At 36.4% G+C, this 18,330-nt stretch overlaps 1 protein-coding gene and 1 non-coding gene across 3 annotated transcripts in view; one reads left to right on the top strand and one right to left on the bottom strand.

The window, feature by feature from the left end:
• The window catches only part of SMYD3 (SET and MYND domain containing 3), a 558,077-nt gene that overhangs the window by 226,866 nt on the left and 312,881 nt on the right, over nt 1-18,330 (top strand). The window lies entirely within an intron of this gene.
• Nucleotides 11,701-11,774, bottom strand: TRNAG-ACC (transfer RNA glycine (anticodon ACC)). Its single transcript has one exon. It is a non-coding gene; the product is annotated as a tRNA-Gly (tRNA).

Here is an 18,330-nt window from a genome sequence, read left to right as displayed (position 1 = left end):
ATTCTTGAATTATGGTCCCTGTTACTAGAAGCATCGGTAACGTGGGAGCTTCTTCGAAAGCAAAATCTCGAGTTCCACCCCAGACCTACTAAATCAGAAACTTTAATAATGTGCAATTTGGAAGCATTGTAAAGTTTGAGCATTACCATAAAATATATACAAAAACAATCAGAAAACCTTAAACACTAAAGAAGGTACTAAGGAAAAATTAAGAATGTTACATTTGTTTCAAGTTTTAAGGACTTTCACTTACACATAATTGGATATGGATAAGGCTGTGTGTGTGTGTGTTTTATACCCAGATTCGCATTCCAACAGTTTTTAGTAAATGGTACTGTAAAATAAGATTAAATCTGAAATTATGGCACCTATTGATGTTAAAATGTACTATTATTTAGTCATAACTTTAAAAGGATTGGGGGAAAAGAAATCAAATGAATAATCATCACATATTCTTTAAAAGATAAATATTAGACTAAATTGATTTAAATCCAGTTATTAATAAATTAAAGAGTGAATATGAGATTAGCTCTCTCTTGGGAAAAGGAAAAAAAAATCTATCTTAGCAGGATCTTTACATTTTCTCGGCAACAGTAATGCATTCATTGTTTTTAAAAAGGTAAAAAAGGACAAAATAGAAAGAATGTGGTTACAAATTCATTTCAACTGACAATGGAGGCTTTTCATGTAATAATTATAGGAAGTCTTTGAGGAATTCTAATAAGTAGAACTAAATTAAGAACAAAACATGCTTGGAAAACTTTTGATGATATTAAGAGTATTTGTTCATCCTACATTCTAGTTAAGCTCAATAAAACATGTTAAACAAAAATATCCCTTATCAAAAATATTCTTAGCTTATATTTCTCTCCGTATTTCATTTATTACCTCTATTGAGGAAATCCAGGACTGCAGCCCCTGAGAAATCAGAGAACTTGAGAGTCACATTGCTAACAATATACATTTCTGAAGTAAGTGAGATGGAAAAGTACGGCAGAACAGATGTGAGGAATAAACTAACATTTAAAATACAGTAAGGAATAGGGATAAATAATGAAAAGATTTGTCCAAAAAAATGAAATGACCAACTACTTGTAGCTTAGAATTCAGTGATACTGATTTATACATCTTCAGAATATGTTTATTTGTAAGACATTTTTTAATGCCCTCAGGTGAAAATCTGGGCTCTGTGGTGTGCTGGGTGAGGTGCCTGGACAAGAAAAAAAAAAAAAAAGCAGCCCCAGCGGTGGCTTTGTGACTTGATCCACGTACAGAGACAACAAAGAATCACACATACTCTGCCCACCAGGATCACATTTTCCTTTTCACATTTCTCTCCAGACTTCTTTCCCACAGTATAAGCCAGGTCCAAGTCAACTGCTAATCACAGCTCATCGAAAAACCAAGGAGGATCTACACTTATGTTAGACACATCCCTAGTCATCTCCAGAAAAGAGCCACTCCGCAGCACAGCCGCAAACGTCCTGCCTCGGTGTGGGGCTTTATATGCACTATTTTACTTAATCCTTGCATCAGCCTTATAAGTTATCATTTTGAGGAAATAGAGTCAGAGAGGTGACGTAACTTGGCCAGCGTCTGACACATAGTGTGTTGTGGAAGCTGGGTCTTGAATTCAAGTCCTTTGGACTCCAAAGCTTATGCATTTAATTAAGTTTACGTTACTTCTGCTCTGTGATCATTATTTAGATGAGAGTTCAATTTAATCATCTAAATTTCTTGAAGTAAATTAGGCTCTACAAAAAACAAGATCCTGACTTTGATCTTGTCTCCATGTTTCCTCTTGCTTGTCAGTTCTTTTTTTTTTAAAAAAAAAAATCTTGTAAAGAGAAGGAAAGAATTATATCGTTTTCAGAGATATATGCCTCTCCTAAGCACACTCAATTGACAGTATCTTGTCTTCGCTGTGCTTGGGAGTTTTTATTCTAGTCATTTGTTCCTTAAAGCAGCATGTGATGGAGTTTCAATTTGTCTTAAAACTACAGAGTGCTACCATGATACAAACACCAATAAACTGCTGGGTGAACGTCAGGCTCTTTTCTTTTTATTTTGCCCTTGAGATGTATGGCAGCTTTTAGAAAAAGGCAGCCACCCTAAGTGACTGGAGTGACCCATTTGTAGTTGAGAATATCTCCCAATGCGTATTCATTTAAAATCACTTCCTTACTGTCTTCTTTGTCTTTGAAAAAACATTTCCTCTTTCCTATTTTTTCTTATGTATCTGAATATGTATTTTAATAACAGGTAAGATATGGTATTGTGCTTTATTAGAATCAGGGTTTAGTGAATATTTATAATCATCCCCAAACAACCATATGTCTTCCATCCCTCCCTCCTTCCTCCCTCCATCATTCCTTCTCCTTTCTGCTCTGCTTTCTGTCATCACTGCTCCAATAAAGAATAACTAGTGTTGGTTCTTGGATTTTTCCCTTACTGGCTGAGTAGCCTTGAGAAAATCCATTCATTCCTTTGTCCTTCAGCCTCCTTATTTGTAAAAAGGTGATGCTAATGTCTTTCTAGATATTTGTAGGACTTGGGCAAGATAATGTAACCCACAAGAAGGAGCTTCTCTGCAGTGTCTGCATGGGGGAAACGGCATGACAGTGAGGTGCTTCTCCTCAAGAAATAAGTTTGCCTTCTGGACAACAATGATAAAATCAAAGCAAAATGGCTAAAGTATATAGACTAAAGGAACAGATTTTAGATGAGTCTACAATCTAACTGATAAGACAGGTGTCTTTAAAAGGACTATGTCAGCCAGGAATGTTGGTAACCTGTGACCCTTGTAAAAAGCAGAGTTATTTCAGAGTTTCCATTTGAGGTGATGAAAAATTCTTGGAAGTAATGGTAATGGTTACACAACACTGAAGTTAATCAGTGCCACCGAATTACACATTTAGGAATAGTTAAAGTGGCAAAATTTTGTTATGAACAAAAATTGCAGTCAGTGAGGTGAATATACACAGTGTTCGTTTGGGTGTCATCCAGGCCGAGGAGAGCTGGAGCTGGGACCACGCTGCACAGTCCTGTGCAAAGTCCAGCCTCTCTGTGCGGTTCAGTCCAGAGAGCGTAAGCTCTGCAAGGCCAGGAATCCGCTCTCTTGTTCACTGTGAGGCCAGCACCTGCTGAATGAATGAACAGCCTCTTATCACTTGGCAGTTACACCTGCAGCTTACCGCTCTTGCTGTGGTGTCAGACAAAGCAATATTCTGGTTGTAATTTGGCTTCCTGTGCAGGGAGAGAATGTGCTGGTCAGAAAATGACTGTCTGATCCTTTCTCTTTTCCTTGTAAATGAATAAATTGGTATTTATTAAATATTCTTTAAAATACTTAAATGAGTTCAAGGTTTATGACTGACTCTGAGGTCTGCTAGGTATTTTTTCTTACCACGGCTGTCCTTAGTGCCTTTGACGGATATGGGTCAAAGACCATGTTAGGTTTTTTCTTATTAGTACTACAATGAAAAAAGCTGTTCTTAAGAAGACTTGCCAGCAATATTTCTGTGAACAAGTCTTCAGTGAAATTCTCACTTAGTTGAATATTCTTATTTCCCCTTCCACTGTGCATTATCATTATCTCTAAGGAATGGCTTCTATTATGGTGTCTTGCTTGCTTGCTTTTTTTTAAATTCATAGTTTTCTATTCAAACAGTGAGTATAAGCATGTTTGTTTCAAGAAAAATGGATAGAAATTTGGTGGTCCCTTTAGAGCTTCAATATTGCTTAGAATGAACTGAATCCAAAAACATTTTAATTAAGATATTTAAAGATTTCAAAGCTTGTAATTTTAAAATGTGTTTGTTTTTTTCACAGTGGAGCTACTGAAAAATCTCTTCAGCTACTTATGTTGTTGTTGGTTTTCTGAAAGTTCTGCAGTGATTGATCCTCTTGAGCATTTTGGGAGAAAAAAAGATTGTGCCAAATTAAAAAAAAATGTATCTCTTGATTTACATTCTCTTCCTGTCCATGTCCTGTGGTTCTTTGCGTGGACACGATACACAGGAACAATAGCTGCTGTTCCTCATTGTTCCTCACTGCACTTTGGAGTCTCATGTTACACCTTTTCTTCTCTTCGCCCCAACTTGTTTCTCCTTCAGTGTAGTTTTCTGACCAAAGCTGTGGACCTGGGGTCACAGTTAAACTTGATCAACATGTCACTTATTTATCCCATTATACAGTCTCTTTATGTTTGTGTAGCAGATTATTTCTTCTCATGTATTTTCTCATTTTATATTTTATCTGAAAAGTAATGAAAAATTGTTCTTTAATATCTCTTTTCTGTAGACCTGAAGAGGCTTTCGAGACATTCTGTTGTGGAGAGAGTGTGGGACTTGGAATCGGAAGACTTGAGTTTAAAACAGGCTTTCCCATCACTTGGGTGGAGAACTGCTGCTCTGCGTCTGTCGCCCTCTTAGAATTATTGTGTGTATTAAAAGGGATCGTTGTGGGGAAGAGTTCCAGCATGGACAGTGCTGGGCCAACATGGTGGAGATGTCATTGTCTCTAAGTCTTTGTGCTGACGTGAAATGAGCTTGGACCTTTTTTTGGCTAAACAACTGAATAAGAATTCTGAACTCTGTTTCTTGGCATGCTCACCACACTACTCTCTAGTCTTACAGTATTTGTAGATGGTAAGAGACTGTGGGAAAAACAGTGAAAACTTTGAAATTATAAAAAAAAAAATTAGTGTGCATTCTGTCTGGCTCAACCAACCAGGTTCTCTCTGCTTTTCATTCTCTTTGGGCTGTTTTATAACTCTGAATATTGTAGAAATCAGATAGGAAAGCAAATGATCTTGTCCATAAAAAGATAATTGTCATGAGAGAATGCAGTAGGTTATTTCCTTGTGTAATAGCAACTAGTTTTGCCAATTTTGCCCTTTTCTATCATTTCTGATCCTTATATATTTGTTTACTCTTTGGATTCCACTTTGAACAGGTTATAACGTCTTACTGGTTCCCCAATTAATGAATTAAATAAAATGTTTCATACTTTTGAGATTCATAATTTTAACTTTAAAAAATTATTCCTTAACAATACAGTGTAAGAACATACTTCTGGGAATTAAAGGATCTGTTTATGTCACCTTGAATAAGGCAGTCATGTCACTGAGCTGTAGTTTTCTTATTTCTTAAAAAAATGAGGTTGACTTAAATGATCTCTGGTTTGTGATCCTCTGATTCTGTGATTCTATGATTCTATTATTTAATATTCTATAAGCCCAAGTGCACTCTCCTAAATTTAATAATATCTGGGTGAATTTGCATAAAATCAAGGAACTTAAGTATCTTACTTAAAATTGCAACAGAAATTCTTTGTAGTATTTTTAGCACAGATGTGCACATAAATTACCATTACAGAAGATATTTTATTTTGTTGTTTATATTTCTTGAAAAGGAATTATAGTACTTAAATTGCTATCGACAGTTTCTTCACTCAGTAGTGAATAAAGAAAGGGTGAGCGTTCTGCAGTCTACTTTTTATAAGCAGAAATATTTGCTTTCCTGTAAAAATGATATCTTGGCTTAAATCACTGTCAGTGCTTGTAGAAAATTGTGGGTCTTATTATAGCCAGTGGCATTTTTTTAAACCATTATTGTATTCAAAAAAGCATTTCTGAAATGCCCAGCCTCACACAGCATTACATTATGAAATACAAGAAATAAATTTAAAGTTTCATTCCTGTTGTTTGGGAAGTCACTAAGAAACATTGATAAAATAGGTGTGTCTTAGTCAGCTCAGGCTGCTATCACAAAATACCACAGACGAGGCAGCTTAAACAACAGAAATTTAATTTCTCACAGTTTCGGAGCCTAGAAGTCCAAGATCAAGGTTCTGACTGATTTGATTTCTGGTAAGATTCTCTTTTGGGGCAGGTAGACAACTGCCTTCTTGCTGTGTCCTCACATGGTCTGTCCTTTGTGCATACTCGTGGTAAGAGAGGTCAAGCTCTCTGGTGTCTCTTTTTAAAAGGACACTAATTTTATTGGTTCAGGGCCCCATCCTTATGACCTCATGTAACCTTAATTATGTCCTTAGATGTACCTTCTCTAAATATAGTCACAGTGGGAGTCCTGGCTTCACCATATGAATTTTGTAGGCCGTAACAAGGTGTGATATTTACAGAGGCAGAAATCACATAGCTAAAGTACAAACTAGGGATGGCAGGAAGTACTATCCCCAGAGGAGACCAGGTCAGTGTTGAGAACATAAGCCAAGCCTTGATGAGTCTGATGCTGCCAGTCTGTGTGCCGACTTGGAAAATGTTATACTGACCCATTATTACTCATCTGTTCTAATTGTTCAACTGTTATCTTCCAGGTATTTCCCAATAGGAGAAAAGAGCAACACTTATGCTTTTCTTTCATTTTGAATTTAAAGGCTAGGTATTTGTTTGGGTCAAGGTATTTCTGCAGATTATTTCAATGTTTGTAACATTATCTCAGAAAGGACCGAGTGTTTTATATTCTTCTCACTCTTAGGTTTTCCACCTATCTGCCTTTACTGGTTTGATGGCAGTGGGAATACTGCCTCTTAGGGAGTAATAAAACAAGATCTTTCATGGATCTTGAGGTGGCTTACTTGGTTTAAAATAATCTGGTATGTGCATAGATGGACTTATTTCAAGTCCTCTGGCTTTACCTCCATGCCTGCTGCCTTTTCTCATCATTTATTAAACCTAGCCTTTTAGACTTTGATATATGTCATGTTAGTACCTTATAAATCCTTCTAGTAATACCTTTCTATTACTAAAGTGTAAACACTGTTGTTTCTACCCCATTTGCTTCTCTCTCCATGTTGTTTTTATAGGGCTCTTTAACCTCCGAATGTTCCAGGATATTAATTTAAAACAGCGAGCCGAATAATAGAAACTTCCCTCTCACTTGTGGTGAGCTGACCTCTTTTTACCTGTTTCCTTTGCAGATTCAGTCTGGAAAGCTGCATTTTCATAATCTTTTGAGCTAGCACTTTACTTCCCTGATGCCTGCAATTTAGCATCCTTATTATTCTCAAGATTTTATACCAAGAGCACACACCCAACTACCATTTTATTTTTTCTGAACACACTCCCCTAGCTCAGTCAGGAATTTTATTTATTTTTACCTTGGAGGAAATGGAATTCCTGTTTGCATTTTTCCTAATTCCTTCACCTTGTTTCTTCCTGACTTTGTTCTGTCAGTATTTAAGGGATTTAGCTAGGACACTTGCGGCTTTCATCTCTTATGCCAATCTTCTCATGTTTAGCTACATAGTTAGAGCTGTCAGATTAAATGATGTCTCATGGACTGTATTCGGGTTAGTGCTTGAAAACATTTTTAAGGCCCATTTGATGTTTTATCCTCAGTTTCTGGTTATTCCTTAAGTTCACAAGTTAATCTGCCTGAAAAGTAGTGTCTTGAATGCTCCTTTGCGTGGAGGTTTCGTTGACTGTGCTGGACTTATACAAATTTTCTCATACTTTTATTAATGACTTTTATATTAAAGATGTTTTTGGTCCTTATATTAACCTGTTCTTGGTTCTAGACTCTAGCTTCCAAAAGGCAACATGTTCAATTTGAAGGAACCTTAGAGAAAGGCCAAAAATATCGTTAAAGGTTTGATAAAGTTAAAGGGACTAAGATGATTTAACCTGCTAAAGGTAAGACTGGGAAATTTAGCGATGCGCTCTTAGAGAAGTTCCTTGCCTTCTCTCTGTTGATCACGCCCACTTGCACTAGGGGCTTGTGTAGAGTGCTTTTCCACCTTGCATGTGATTGTGCTTCACTGCTGCATTTAAGAATCAAGGGCTGTTTCTTCCACTAGGAAGGATTTAGGTTTGGCCCATGGAAGATATCCCTCCAGTGACATTGAACAGTGGAAAAAATGTTTGAGATATGGTAACTGTGGAAATTGGTCCTCAATTCTTCTTTTTCCTTTTTTTTATTGATGTAAAATATATATAACACGTACAATTTTAACCCTCAAGTGTACAGTTTCAGTGACATTAAGTGTATTCACAGTTTTTTGCAACTGTGGCCCTCAATTCTTACTCCCTGGATGAGGTGGAAGTAGGATAAAGAAATTTGGAGAGTCCAGAAAGGTATAGGATTCTAATCTGATTGATGTGGTCACTTTTTGTCTTATTTTTCTAGTTGTGACTGGAAGTCTTTCCTACAGTGGAAAACAATGAGATGCATTAACTGGTTCCTCAAATCCCTTTCTTGGGTAAGACGGATAGTCCCAGGTAGAGGGCAGCGCGAGGCAGTGGAACGAGCACTGAACCTGGAGTCAGATATCTGGATGAGGACCCAGCCTTGCAAGTGGTTGGCTCCCTGAGCCTGAGCCTGTGACTCCATCACTCTAGGCCTCAGCTCTCCCTTGTGACCGTGCTTGAGCTCGATTAGAAGAGATTAGAGGAATTCTTAGGTTCCCTTCAGCTCTATCTAACGGGTGACAGTGGGAGGGAGGTTATTATTACAGAAGGGAGAGAGGCTGAAATAGGAGAGATGAAAGTGATAGAGGAACCAAGAAACAGGAGGAGAACCTGGGGGTGGCTGTGGAGGTGGGGAAAAGAGGAAGGAAGGAGATGCAAAGGTGAAGTGAGACCGTTTTACCTTCAGTGAGGAACTGATAAGAAAGACAGTGCTTCCTAGACTTGGAAGTTCATCTCTCTCTCTCTTTTAAATTGGATTCATTGGGAAGGATTTGAGACAGTGTCTTCAAGGTTTTTTGTTTGTTTGTTTTTCTGTTTCCTTCTTAATTAGGTTAAAATTGGGCTCTTCCTTTGAAGGTTTCAAAGAATATTTTTGGTTATTCAAAAATGCCCCTGCAAAATAAGCAAAGGGAGTTATCTTTGTAAAGTGGAGACTTGAAGGTGCATGGTGGCGAAGCAATTCATTCAGGAAATAAATATGCTCGTTGTTAAAGTCCACTTTTTCAGTGCTCTTGGGTAGGCTTCTCTGCTTTCAGCTGTGTGTGGGTATCTGGCGAATGGGTTGTTTTGACAGCTCATGCTTGGCACACAGGTAGCAGAAGTCATACTATATCTCAGAGATAGGTTCCTGCCATCCTCCTGAATTCCTTTTGGGGACTAGGTACCAAACCCGACCACCCCAGTCTATGTCCCTATTTCCTAATTTGTTAACTTGAACTCTGTCTCATATAAATACAATTACACAAATGAAGAAAATAACCATACCCATGGGGAACAGAAATTCTGAAATTTCCTGTGTTTGGTGTGTAGAGGGCATCTCTGGTTGCCAAAAGTGCCATTCAGGAAATGATGTAATTCCTAACATTTTCTTGAATTTCCTCAGTCCTGTGTGTGGCAAAAAGGATGTCAGATGTACTGCCGCTATCTCTGAGCAGTCTTAGTTCTAGGGGTTGAAGAGGATGTCAGGTGATAGTCTGAAATGCTTTTCATTAATTTTGTAAGTAGACAGATTTCTTACATCACAGCTGCATGTAATTTCAAGGACACCCCTCCTTTCCACTGAAGTGGAGACCAGGCTGTTTGTTTGAAGATGGGGTATAGGAAAAATACAGGAAAAACATTTTCCTCCACTGCAGTCACTTGCATTATAATTGTTTATAGTATGCTCTAGGTGAGACCTCCATCTGCCTTGCTCTCTTGAGGCACCGCTTTGCTTAGATTTTTCCTCTCAGCAGAATGGAGCCTCTAGAGAGTTCTCCTCTGTTCACAAGAGCATTTGTTTGCGCACCACGTCGGCCCATAGTTCCTCCCACTTCTCAAGGACGGAAATGCATGTGGAGAGACAGATGATAGTAATTTTCATCGTTTAACTGATCACTTTATCTCTAGGGGGAAAAAAAGAACCCATATGATGTACATACTGTAGTGGAATATCTTCCTTGCGTGGCGTTTGGCTGCTTTTATCACATCTCTTTATGGCTCCTTACATCAGAGCCTCTGCTTACACCAGTTCTGAGGAGTGTTTGCAAGGTGAGGCATCTCTTACTGGAAACTAATTACACTCAGTCCTCCCTATCCATGGGTTCTGCAGCTGTGGATTCTGCATCCATGAATTCAGCTGAGGATCAAAATATTTTTTAAAAATTCCAAAAGGTTCCAAAAAGGGAAACTGTAATTTTCCACATGCTGGCAGCTATTTACATAGCATTTACATTGTATTAGGTATTCTAAGTAATCTAGAGATGACTTAAAGTATACAGGAGGATGTGCATAGGTTATACACAAATACTACTCTGTTTTACGTAAGGGACTTGAGCATCTCTGGGTTTTAGTATCTATGGCAGCCCTGGAACCAATCTCCTGCAGATACCGAGGACAGTTATATACTGACTGCTACCCATTCTCTTCTGCCCTTTGGGGTTCTAAAATCAGGTGGCAAACAGCTTCATCATGACTTTGAGAGGAAGGTGTTAGGTACTTAATATTCTTAAAAAGTTTTTGTGAACTTTCTTGCTTGGAGATAATCAAATTAGGGAAAAAAAATCTGCTTGCTGAAGAGGCCCTAATGAGGTAGATGGTTCTAAAGCACATTATATGTTTATTTAACCCCGACCCCTAGAGATACTTACATAATGGACAGTTTTAGATTTCTGACACAGATGTGGGGAATGTACTCCTGAAGGAAATTTCAGAGTTAAAAGTAAAATTCTTATTGGTTCTTTCTATAATAATATTAGGGAATCAGCTCATTATTTTGAAAACTGATAAATAAAAGGAAGGAATCATTAAACTTGCTTTTCTTTACAAATTGTACTAACCAGATAGTTTATAAGATAGTCTTTCTTTAGATTTAGTGCAGCTAACAGGTGAAGGATTCAGAAAGTCAGAATTCATTATTCCACTTCCTCCGATGAGTTGCTGGACCCACGTGGTGAGCATCTTTTGCAGCAGACACCACAGAGAGGCTATCTGAGCTTACATGTCTCCTAATGAAGTATACAGTTTGTAAAGTGTTCCTGTCAAAATTTTAAACTGTGATCTGATCTGGCCTTTTCCTCTGACTACCAGTGAACAGGAAGCTCAGAGCGCAGGGGAACAGAGTGAATTAAACATCATGGAAATACAATTTAAACCACTAGCCTGGGCAGCTCTACAGGGCAGATGACTTTGTTTCATTAACAACAACAACAGCAAAAATGCAAGAGTTAAAAGAGAGATGGAGGAGGAAATTATGGATTAAAAGGATTTACAGGATATGTTAATAATCCTAAAGTGTCTCACCTTTTTTGGATACCATTTTATACAAACTGTAAAAGATTATAATAAAATTGGGGGAGAAAGGTACAGTACTTGAATGATATTGAGGGATTCTTGATATGTTTAAGGAATTATTACATTTTCATGGCAGAAAAGCATTGAATGGGTAAGGAATGATCATGGAATTGTTTTTTTTTTTTAAAAAAACAAACCTTTTAAAAAGGCTGTGAGTTGCTTTCCAAGCAAAGCCTGATATAAAATGTCTTGTGACCAGACTGCTATCTAGTCCTACTTGAAATATGGGGGAAAAAAGAAAGAGAGAGAGATGAAAAACATGTATGACCATGAAGATGAAAGTAGATGATGGTAAATGCAGAGGAAAGTTCTATTTCTAAGGATTTAGATAAAAATGGGGCAGTTCAAAAATTAGTCTCTCCAATTACATCAATCTTATCCACACAGATTTTTTTGTGGAGTGGGAGGTAATTCGGTTTACTTACTTGTTTTTTTAGAGGAGGTACTGGGGATTGAACCCAGAACCTCATGCATGGTAAGCATGCACTCAACCACTTGAGCTATACCCTCCCCCAGACAGATTTTAAAACATTCAACCTGGCAACCCTCCCAGACCATCCTTATACTGTTCTCAGGGAGGGAGCACCCCTTCTTCCTGCTTTCAAAAGGGGTGCTGCCTCCACTTAGTGATGTTTATAAAAATGGCAGCAGTTTCCTACTTGAATGTTAATTACTGTTATGACACACAAGATAATTTAACTTGCTTCGGTAATTTATTCTTCCTTGTAATTAGATGTAGTAATTGGAAAATCTTCTGGAGTGTAACAACAGTTCCAAAGGTGAAATGGCAGAGGGAGGGAGCCTTCCCATAGGATCTCAACTATAAATCTGGAGCTGGCTGTTCAATCTGCTGTTGCATGGCTGAACCATGCCAGGAACCAGAGATGGTCCTTCTGGGATTGGGTACGTGGCACCCATGACCTTTAAGAGGTGGATGATTCAAGACGAAGGCAAAGCCCAGCAGATGGTGAGTGTTACCCCGAGAAGAATATTAAAAGCTAAACTGGAATGACTCCCAGCATGACACCACACAGTGCCTTTTTAAAGCCTCTATTCTGGGAGCTCTTCACAGACAGTTCAGAGACTCTGTAGAAGGACCACAGGCCTGTGCAGTCTCTTGATTTTATCTTGTGCTTTTGAACTTCTGTACAGAGTGAACATCCTTTTCTGGCCCAGTGTAGCTTTTAGCCTAGCATTATCCTGTCTAGTAATTTTTATCCTGTTTAGTAATTTTTAATGGCAGTACTGAAGTGATAATTTCAAACGGTATAGGAGGAATGCCTTTTAAATTATGTAGTACTGGCGTACAGAACTAAGACTGAATGGTCTCTAGCTGCTTTTATCTTTATTTGGTGAGTCGTGTGTGGGCAGATAAAAGTCAACAAGGTTTAAGGAAGATCTTTTTAGTCTGCCATTAGTCGTTGGGATTATGAATTGGTTTTATTTACTCAATATACTAATATGTCTAGAATTTATTTAGAAAATCGACGCCCTCCAACTCTGGATACAACGCTGCCTTTGATAACAATAAATTGTGATGATTTTTGTTCTTGTTCTTCTTTTAAATTTACAAACTCTTAAATGATGTAAGGATTGTGAGCAACAGGATCTAATTTAAGAAAGCAGGGAAGTCGTAAATTTGCTTATCACCTGGACTCCTGTACTCTACTGTTGGAAAGAACAGCACATCAGTAGAGTGTCTGAAGGTTTAAATCGACTTTCTTCTTAATGTCATAAATAGGTATCTCTGGTGTTAGGAAAGATTTGACCAAGTTATGGATATAAGCAGAGATCTTTGTATCCTCAGGCCAAATATGAATCAAAATTGTTTCTACACTATGCAAATCACAAGCCTGACAAAAATTTAAAAATTTCTCTCCCTTTGACTTTATACTTAAGTAGAAATTTATTTCTGCAAGTTATAGTTAAGGTGTTCAGTTTGGGGATTCGTACATTGTCTGGTATGTGTGTGTTTTTTTAGCTCAAGTGGCTAACCTCATCACCCAAGTGGAAGGGTCAGCATTTACCAGCATCGCTGACAAAAGTCCAATATAAGTGTTATTCTCATTGCTTTGAAAATGTTTTCCTGTTACTGATTTTAGACCATGTATGTCATTTCTGTTTTAAATAATAAAATACTACTTTTTGGCCACAGTATCAGTTCAATTTTAAATGCTGCTTTTTTAAAAAAAAAAAAAATCTCTTTCTGCCAAGGACTCTGAAAAGCCAAATATGGCCCTGAATTTTGGTTCATTTTTTGGATCTGGTTGGCAACAGGAGGAATTGGGAATGTCTTTTATACACTGGTACTCATGAGTATGGTTGAGGGAGGCTAATTTTGTTTGTTGATCTCCAGTTTTACAGCTCTACACTTTGTTTCCAAGACTGTCATGTGAAAAAGAATTATTTTGTGGTTACTGGTAATGGGGGTTGTGTTGGAGCCTGGAGGAGGAAATTGAAAGGAAAAGAGGATACTGGCATGGAATAAAAATTCATCTCCTTAGTGACTTTGTGTAACATTAGCTTAGACTAGAAGGCTTGCTCCCCATTATCTTGCTGCTTTTGAATAAGTATCTGTTCTAAAAGGGCCATGGACAATGTAGTAACTTGGGTCAATACAAATGTGTTTTCATGGAGAGTGTATTTAAGATAGGAAACTCCTTGGAATAAATTACGTATTTGGAAAAGATTTCTATTCTCTGTTTTATGCAGTATAATACAGTTGGAATTCATAGCCAATTCACACACGTTTCATTTAAAATATATTTAAAAGCCCTCCTCAATGAATAGTTGGTAATTAGGTGATTGACATATTCTCCCATTTGACAATCACACACACCAGTAAATTGCCCTCTATTTTCCAGGAGTATCTCCGACAAATATGCGAAACTTTCCTTAGCAGTTGTTGTTCAGTAGAATTGTAGGGGACTGAAGGATATTTTATTTCCACAAATTGAGTGAATGCTCATGCTGGAATGCCCCGTCTTCCTGCATGGTGTATGAAGTACTTCCAGATTTGTGATGGAAAGAGTAGTTCTTGATCCTTAGGTAGTGAAGGAATTTTAAAGTTTAGGGTACCTCTGTAGTGTAAAGGTTGCTTATAGACAAAACTAACTTTTTTTGTTTGTTTGCTTCATACGTGGATAATTGTTACTCTAAATCTCAAAGATCAGAGCAATTATTTTGCTTGATTGGTAAACTCTCAGGAATGCTCTTTGTTTTGCTTTTTCTCATGTGAGTAGGGAAATACCGAGTTTATTACCATAATTCATCTTGAAACCTAATTTTAATTTTTGGTGCAACAAAGGGATAGTTAACCTGTCACAAAATACCATGACATAATATTTTGTACTCAAATATTATTTTATAAATAAAATTTATATCACCAGTATCGCTTCTACATGGGTTATATGATTCTCTAAATCATAGTTACATTTTTCCCTCTAATATTCATTTTTAATTGTTACAATTCACAGACAGTAGCATGTATAGGTTTAGATATAATTTGATGAGACTTGAATATTGATAGATAGGTATCCATGTCACCCACACTCCCATCAGTATATGAAGTATTTTCATGACCATAGAATGTATTGTAATATTTTAAATTATAGTATTCCTAATTTAAAAACTAGCAGAGAACCATGGAGTAGTGATCAGAGAAAACCTCACTTTAGTTTCTTAGGTACTTACTAGAGGAAAGCATAGTGGAGAAAGGCAAATGTATTATAATTAATAACTTAATAATTGTTGAGACTCTTCTGTGCAGGTGCTCCTAAAATAGATCTGCTGTTAATAAATACTCTCAAATTTTAGGTACTTATAGGCAACTACACCCACCAGCACCCCCCAAAAGAATTTGTGATTAAAGTAAAATGGTAGGTGAAGTAAATCAGGCAAATTAAAAGAAAGAGATCACAAATATCAGTGTCATATAAATAGAATTCAATATAAAAAGAATTAAATGAAATAAACTTTATATCTTTCATAAAGGAAATAAACCTGGGTGCCTGCCAGAAGGCAGGGGGTTGGGGAGTTGGGTGAAACCCTTGGAGGGATTTAAGAGGCACAAACTTCCAGTTATAGTATAAATAAGCCACAGGGTTAAAATATGCAGTATAAGGAATGTTGTCAGTAATACTGTAATAACATTGTATGGAGACGGATGGTTGCTAGACTTACGCAGTGTCAAATTAATGTATGCTAATGTTAAATCATTATGTAGTACACCTGAAACTAACGTAATATTGTTTGTCAACTATATTTCCGAAAAAAAAGGAAATATACTGTTTATTTTCAGTTATCTTTGAAACATTTATTAAAATTGATTCTTGATTGGACACAGGCAATGTTAGTTCAACCCCACCCATTGCTTGGGAACTAAGAAACTGTAACTATTGGACCAACATGGAAATCAAAACTTTTTGGAAAATAAGAATAGAGAATCATAAAACTTATACAAAGCAAACAAAATTGTACTCAGAAATGCATAACTTTAAAATAGTCATTTCCATGTCATGACCACAGAAAATCTGGTTTAAAAAAGAAGATCGGAGAGTGATTTGGAAAATGCTATATATTTTGCTTACAAAAAACTCTGAGAAGTCTTGCAATAAGGTAGTTAGAGACCACAGATACCACAAAGAAGGTACAAAGAATCTACAAACTTTAAGAAATAAGAGAAGAAAATTAATTGGAGAGAGACCCTGTGTTCTCAGGTGAAAGGCTAAGCATTGTAAAGATGGCAGTCTTTCCAAACTAAATGGGTTTTTTTAATTACAGTCAGTTACAATGTGTCAGTTTCTGGTGTACAGCATAATGTCCCAGTCATATATATATATACATACATATATTCGTTTTCATATTCTTTTTCATTAAAGGGTATTACAAGATATTGAATATAGTTCCCTGTGCTATACAGAAGAAACTTGTTTTTTCAATCTGTTTTTATATATAGTGGCTAACATTCGCAAATCTCAAACTCCCAAATTTATCCCTTCCCACCCCCTTTCCCCGGGTAACCATAAGATTGTCTCCTATGTCTGCAAGTCTGTTTCTGTTTTGTAGATGAGCTCATTAGTGTTCTCTTTTTTTCTCTTCCAAACTAAATATTTTTGAGGCATTTTTCCAGATTTAGTTCATGTGGAAGAATGAGTAGACAAGATAGTGTACTATACAATACCTAGAGAATCCACAAAAAATTATCCTATAAATATGTGAAAAAATATTTAATCTTATTAATAGTCGAAGGCAAGTAGTGAGATACCATTTGGCAGAAACTAACATAAAATGTTAATGCTGGAATGTTAGTAAGAACTTAGGCATTCACTTTCATATTACTACTATTGTTGTCTAAACTGATTTATATTTGGTACAAAGCAAATTTAGAAATACTTATCAGGAGTCTAAAATTAATTCATAAGTGATTCTGTTTTGTGCAACTAGTAATTTTTGTACTTTTTTTTAATAGCAAAAAAAAAAGTCCAACAATGTGGAAGTGGTTAAATGAATTATAAGTAAAACTAAAGAGAAGTTACTTGCAACCATTAAGTGTATTTAAAAATATGGTAAAATAACCATGGTGCAGTATTAGTTGAATGATACGTGTGTAACATCATTCTGATATTTTTTAATCATACATATTTCTGGGAGAGGGGAAATCATAGTTTGTAAATTCTTAATTTAGGATAGCACAAAATATATTAATTACTTCTTGCCTTTGATAATCAGGAAATACACCAAAATAATTCCTTTTCTTAAGTTGTACATACTTAATAAACTGAAAGGTGGTTTTCTCTGATTGCTACTCCATGGTTCTTTTCTAATTTTAAAATTAGGAATGCTGTAATATTATAAATTAAAATATTATAATACTTTGTATTGTCACAGAAATACTTTATGTATTGCATGGGTTACATGAATACTTATCAATAATCAAAACTAATAAAATTATGTCTAAATCTATACATGCTATTATTTGTAAATTATCACCCAATTAAAACAATATTAGAGGGAAAAGATTAAGTATATATAGTATATATTGTAGTATCTAGTATATATAGATGCCCTTTTTATTTCTTCTCTATATTATCCTGTGATTTCTATATTTTCTATAATGGTCAGAAAACAAAAAGATGCTGTACCCAGAATCAAGCTGCAACAAATTCTGGTTCTCACCATACTTGAAAATCAAAATCATCTCCATAATCTGTGAAAAGCTTAGTAGGTACATTTTAGACCTTAAGTTTCTTCCTGTCCCTTTAGAGCTGGGACTCCCAGTACTGTGCATTAAATTGTTCTGCGTCTTAAGTGTTCTTTGACTGTGATCTGGGGACAAGCAATAACATTTTGATGACTAATTGAGGACTTATTTTTATTTATGTGCTTTTTCAGGAACATAGTTTTTTTTTTTTTAAGTGTAAATTCACTTATTAAGCTTGCCTATTTTATATATCATATTCGAGGTTTTTCAAAGAAAGGTTTTTTCCTCTATATCAGACTTTCACTAATTTTCCTTCTCTCTACTAGGGAAATTAACTTTGGCATTTCCCCTTTTGATTTACTAATTTCTGACCACCCTTCCATCCTATCCATTTGTTCCAGTATTGAGAATAAACATAAACTTACCCATGTCTCTAATTCTTTGGCATCTGCCCTTTGCAGAGTTCATGGATTGCAATCCAAGTTAATTAGTGTGTCAAGGTTTAAATTTGCTGGTGGAGGGGATGTGGGGTAGGACATACATAAGCTTTTAGAAAACCCAAGCTCCCTAATGAATTCAGGTGAAGCCAGGACTTCAATTTTTATTAAAGCAATGCAAAATGACAGGAAAAATTATAAGTATGAAATTGTACATTACAAATTGAAAACTTATGTGCACCAGAGTATGTAGTAGGTGCTATTGAAACCCTAACCTGGGAGAACCTTTCTCTAATCTAAGATAGAAGTGGCACACAGAGGCCTTCATGCATTGACACTGGATTGGTGTCGCATGTTAAACTGAACCCTCCGTTTTAAAGACTGTGCTAAGAATAAGGGCAGCAACACAAACTTGGCAGAAAGATATG

Source organism: Camelus dromedarius, chromosome 21 (genome assembly GCF_036321535.1).
Source record: "Camelus dromedarius isolate mCamDro1 chromosome 21, mCamDro1.pat, whole genome shotgun sequence".
Taxonomy (NCBI): domain Eukaryota; kingdom Metazoa; phylum Chordata; class Mammalia; order Artiodactyla; family Camelidae; genus Camelus; species Camelus dromedarius.
This window is presented reverse-complemented; position numbering and strand designations above follow the sequence as displayed.